Source organism: Telmatherina bonti (genome assembly GCF_933228915.1).
Source record: "Telmatherina bonti genome assembly, chromosome: 7".
NCBI classification, from domain to species: Eukaryota; Metazoa; Chordata; class Actinopteri; order Atheriniformes; family Telmatherinidae; genus Telmatherina; species Telmatherina bonti.
Window position 1 is genome coordinate 14,321,114 of NC_136625.1, and position 6,000 is coordinate 14,327,113.

The 6,000-nt window shown below is 38.7% G+C and overlaps 1 protein-coding gene across 1 annotated transcript in view; it reads right to left on the bottom strand.

Annotated features, from left to right (window-relative positions):
• epb41l3b (erythrocyte membrane protein band 4.1-like 3b) overlaps window positions 1-4,494 on the bottom strand; it is a 51,175-nt gene extending 46,681 nt beyond the window's left edge. Inside the window, exon 1 of the mRNA XM_079243719.1 lies at window positions 4,408-4,494. The gene's annotated coding sequence lies outside the window, so the exon portion shown is untranslated. The remainder of the gene's footprint in view (window positions 1-4,407) is intronic.
• Window positions 4,495-6,000: the final 1,506 nt, after the last annotated feature.

Here is a 6,000-nt window from a genome sequence, read left to right on the forward strand (position 1 = left end):
GCAAGCTTTTATGCAAATTCAACAACTGGCTGGCAGTAAGAGGTGTATTTAAGGAACATGGTTCTTTTAAATTTGTCAATACATTGCCAGTCATTTCATCATCAATGATATTGCATGCTTTCCTACTAATGTGCAACTCGTATACATTGAATAAAAGCTCTGAATTGGTGAATGTAGCTTGTAATAAAATGAAACTACTGGCAGATGGGAGCAGCAACAGTACTATATAAATGCGGACCATCTATCTTAAATAAAAACAGCTTCTGTGACTGTTTTTCAGCAAAAAGCTTTAAATCTATTTGCTGGATCACTACAAGAGCATGATAATACTTGTTCTTGTTGAGCACCATGAATGCTTGGAGAAGAAAGTCAAATCACATAAACAGGATTTAGTGTAAAAAAAAATGTCCTCACATTTATCTCATAGATTGCCAATTCAGATATAGACAAATTATGGAGAAAAGTGTTCAATCTCCTCAGTTAATGGCCAACATGTAAACGCCAATTTCTGATGTGTGACATACAATCTCTGCTTAGGAAAAAAAAAATCTGTATAACCACTATAAATTCAGAGTGACCCACAGTGAATGATGCCCGCTGTCTGCCACTGAACAAACCAAACCAATCACCATCAGATATAATAATTAGATATCATATTGCATTGGCTAATTATGCATATACTGGAAGTGCAGCTGGGGCTTATCAGCATAAAGCTAAAATGACATAATTGGTCACTGACTCTAAATGCTGTACCCATGCATATAAAACCTCCATTTTAAGCTCAATTTGTGATTGTGATGCACACTGTTGGAAAGCGGCCTGTGGATGTTGAATCCCACACAAACACGAAGAGACAGAGGGACTGCCATCTGTGCTGAGTGCCATTAGCCAGAGTGCATCACAGCTGGGCCCATCTAGGCCACCCCTGCCCTCGCACCCGAAAACCCCCCCAAGGGGCTGAGGGAGGTTACACAGAAGAGGGATAGCTGCCGCTTTTTTTTTTTTTTTTTGGACACGTTAAGACCCATCCCAAGCAAGTCTGCTGTCAGAGAGGAGACCCCTCTGCATGGCTGCAGGGCTGACAGCTGTCACACACGGCAATGCTTCTGAAACTGGATACCATGTTACTGGTCTGACCACTAAAATGAAACACCTCTGCTGAGGGGTTACAGATCCCCAAAGTCTTTCTAAATGATCCAAACTCCTAATCGGCAAAACATCTGATCGATTTAGTCAAATGTGTGTGTGTGTGTGTGTGTGTGTGTGTGTGTAGGCAAACCAAGTATGGTCACACCTGAAGAATCAAGAAGTGATTGCAGTGACACCGAGATACTCATCAACAGGTATTTGCCTTCAATATTTTTACAGAAAAGCCCTCCTACATCACCATAATCATCAGAGGATTGCAAAATTAAACAGTTTCGAGTAAAGACGGGAAAATAAGTGGAATAAAAGTGTCAAATCCGAGGAGGTGACAACAATGTAGAGCAGATCACTATGCCTTCACCTGAATGACCGTTTCAGAGAAAAGAAAAAAAAAGAACAAAAGAAAAAAAATCAAACTCATTTGCTAGATAGCGACAAGTCACAATAGCTTGATCACAGATTTGACAGAGTGGATATGGGGCAGGCGCAACATTAATTTTTCACTGCCTGACACAGTTTCGTCCTGCCCCAATTAGTTCAGTACATTAACACAACCCAGGTCTGTCTTCTACCACAGTCGGCTGAACTTAAACATTCTCCTGCTACAGTGCACAATAAGTCAAGTATGAATACAGCTGTGAAGCCAGCAAAGACAGTCCATAAAACAACCCTCCTTACAGGGATTTAAAAAATGAAAGCGAGTCAACAAAACAACTGTAAAATTGCATGAAATACATTTTGCACACGAGTAAGAAAAAACAACTGAAAGCATTAGTTGTTTACTTGATGGATCAGTCTGACAAGAGCTATAACAAAAGAGTTTCTTCACATTTGATTATTTAACTATACAGCTACTGCAGAAGCTTCACATACAGTACTCATGTTGATTTTTGGCTGATGCATCAAAGGCAGAATAGACACTAGACAGCACAATTTAGGGGGAGGCAAAGCATTCTGGTCACATGAAGGTGACTCCAAGCAAGGAGCATTTTTGCTGAGGAGGCTATAAATCCTGTCAGCTTGCCTTGCTGCGTTTACATTCTTAGCCCTACTGTCTATTGCAGCCAGGCAGTCAAGGATTCAACAGTCAGCCAGGCTAATAACACTCTGCGTCACAATGAACGTGCAGCTGCTTGAGGCCAGGGTTACAGTTTCCACGAAAACACACCACACCAATGCGATGGGATGAGCAGAACATTGAAGTCAGTAGTACTTAGTCAAGTCATTCTACTTCTACAATGGAAAAACAAAAATCTCTGTTGATGTAAGATATTACAGGCAAGTATATTGATGAGGAGCTAATAACTTCTTACAGTGTGGCTGAAAGGAGCCAGAAGGCATTAGGTAGTTCATGAGATTAGCCACAAGTAATCTGTGAATCAGCTGTGACCTCGCTGCTAATAATGTCCGCTGGTAAGAATAATGAAGGGTTAAAGTTAACCTTCTGGTTAGTTTACACAAATGTTGCTTAGTGCTGCACATACAAAATATGTGTTGTAATGGATAAATGCAAGTGTTTTTTAAATGCACGACAAGAGAGGTAATTCAGAGGGTCTTGACTAGTCAAACTTATAATAAAAAAAATAAATAAATAAAAAATAAAAAGATTAGCGCATGCCAGGTATGCTGACAAGGCCATGAGGCTGGGAACAGTGAGCAATAATAACTAAACAAACATAAACAAAACAAATATATTGAAAATAATTCAATCAAATTGCTTTTTACCCACAATAGTTGAAATGACTCAATTTGACAAGCGTAAGCATAAAACATCAGGCCTCTAAAATACATATTTATATCCATTCAAGTTTCAGTAATGTTCTCCAGCCCCACTGGTCCAAATCTCTGTTTATTTTCTTGTAAAAACAATCAAACAAACAAAAGCTATTTACCATCAAGACACCTTGATAAGCTTTTAATACAGTACTGAGCAAACTCTAATATGGTACTTGTAGTACTCATGCACAGTAAAACTTAATAAAAACCAGGATATGTCTCAAAACTTTACTATTTATGGACATGTAATGGACTTGTGAAATTTATAATTTAAAAAAAACAAAAACTTGTACATAATCCAGTCAATCTTAATGACTTTTTACAACAAAAAGCAGGGCTTGTCCTTGTGTAACCTTACTGTCTGGTTGAGTATAAAGTGACATCATTCTAGTATTTCCTTTAGCCAATGTATATTAAGTATATTCATGCATTTTATTTTTTTTTTGTTCGTTTTAATTCTTTTTTGTCCTTTACCAAACCAACCAGCAGGTCATGACCCATCACACTTACCAAAGCTTTACATGGGTTTTAGTTCCATTCTTTAATTTCTCTTATTTGTATATTTACTTTTAGCAACCTGATGACTTACCTGGGTGTTTTCCTATATAAATTATGGTAATATACGGTATTTAAGAGGTTTTGTGTATTGCCATTCATCATCTGCTGGCACTGTCGGTGGACCCCAGTGAATGAACTCTGAAACCTTGCAAACAAGGCCCACAATGCCTCTGCTCCTCGACGCTACTGCAACAGCAGCTTACTGTGCATCTTAATTAAATTGTCAAGTCAGACCCGAGCCGTTGCATGCCGTGCCTACTGAAGGGGGGTGTTAAGGATGCTAAAAGAGGATCCGGACCGTGTCATCCTGCCCCTAACCACGCCTACCGCACTGCAGATCAAAAAACATCCAACTATAACCTGCGATCATTTCACTCTTTAAATCCTCCAACTGTCTGTAAATGCAACAATGAGTCAGCACCGTCTGGCACAGATGCATAAAGCAGTGGTTATGGACTCCGAGTGGCATCTTAAACGTCGTGTCGAAACCACTTTGGACTTTCTGGGTCGAAACCAGAGCACGTTAGCGCGCGTCACCTTAAAGGGTTATACTCCTTTGCGACGTTCACAAAGCTTTTCTACTTCAACATAACAACAGCCTCTGTACGCTGCTAAAGAAAACAACATTTAACCCCTAATATTAGCACCGAATGGCCATAGTGCGAAACCAGAGCGGGGTTAAAAGCTCACGACCCGTGTTTCTGACGCGGCTAGCCACGTTCACTCCACTTTTTTTTTTTTTTTAACCGCCAGCGTAAATACAGTAAAGCAGCGTTTTCATGTTAATCATGTGTCATCGGCAGCGGCTGTAGTCACACGACCTAAAACATGGCACGAAGACACCGAGCGCAGGAGGTTGTCCAAACCAGGAAGCAAGCATGTTAGAAAAGCTCAGAGTGAAAGAAGCTAAGTGAAGAGGTTTGTTACCAGACGAGCCGTCCTCGTTTTCAGCTGGCTGTGCGACTCGGAGTGGGCTTCTGTTTCCTGACAGCGGTGCTACTCTGCAGCAGTTCCCCCTCTCCAGCAGCCTATCACGCTCCACCGTGCAGCGGAGAGCAGAATTGTGGGATATCAGGACAGCGGGGGTATTATTTTAGCAGCACACCACCCCCCAACACCTCCTCCTCCCCTGAATTCACACACTCGAGCGCGCACACACATGTATGAAGGCACAGAACTGGGCAATTAATGGCACGAGGTCTGATACTGGTGGTGGTGGGAGTGGAAAGGCAACTCCAGTCATGTCTGTTTAATGGAAATGTGACTGGAATGTGGTAAAATGTGACAGATTATAATTGTCAAGTCATTATCTGCCTTATGGATATATTTGTACTAAATATGCTGCCATGTATGGCCATTTAAAATATTGTTGTCAGTGCCTGGATTACACACTGTTACACATATAAAAAATAATAATAAAGTTACTGAATAATAACAGGACGTACAGAAAAAAATGCTCATTGTGTTAAAGTAAATTAAGCTACAAACTTAAGTAGTAGATTTTCTTCTTAAAAACTAAATCAATTTTAAAGAGAATAAAATGCATCCAAGATGTTCTGCATTGCCCATTGTACTAATCCAGTTACCGCTGAACCCTTTGTTTGGATTGGACCCTTTGGATTGTTTATTTTATCTGTTATTAATCACTGGGCTGATGGAGAACTGTGTTCCTGTGAAAAGAGCAAGTAAATAAAATGCTCATGTTCTGTGTGAAGTGAAGCATACTGTGTCCAATATTTAGAATTTGTTAAATCAAATTAAATTTCAAACATACTGTAATGAACAGCTACAGATATACAGTGTTGTTTCTTTTGATAAGCTGCATATTTGACATTTTAAGGATGTAATCAAATAATCTTTTACGGCCAAACGATAATAAAATTGCTTTTTTTGGTAATGTGATCTGCTATTGCTCAACCAGGTAAAAGCCTCAATCTGCCCATGAGACACCACTAAAAACAAGAACTGACTGCATTATTCATGAACGGAAAACAAATAAGTGGAGTTTTTTTTTTTTTTAAATGACTTAATAATTCTATTTTTCCATTTTCATTCATTTAGTTGTTCGAATCTGTGGCTTGATTTTGTGTGAGGAGACTGATTAAAGCTTTTTTTGTCATTTGGAGCAAAAGTTCTCTTTGACCTATTTAAAAGCTGTTTTAGATCTTTTAGGAAATCTAACTTTGGTGTTTCTAAAAGGATATTAATGAATTTGGTGTTTCCAACAGACTTAAATGTAGCAATTCCAAATGGCCTGGAAGACATTGTGATGATATTGTTCATCTGAACTTATAAGCTTAAAAGTTAAATTTGAGGTAAAAAAAAACAACAAACAAACAAAAAAAACATTTAAAAAAGTGCTTGAAAGAAAGATTTATTTGTAAATTATATTTAGAGTTAGATCTCCATGCATTTCCCAAGCTGTAGCCAAAATAAAAGACTTAATGGAAAGTGAAAAATAAATTCACTTAACCAAAAAAACAGATCTGTAACATGGAAAATGACCAATTTACTATTTTG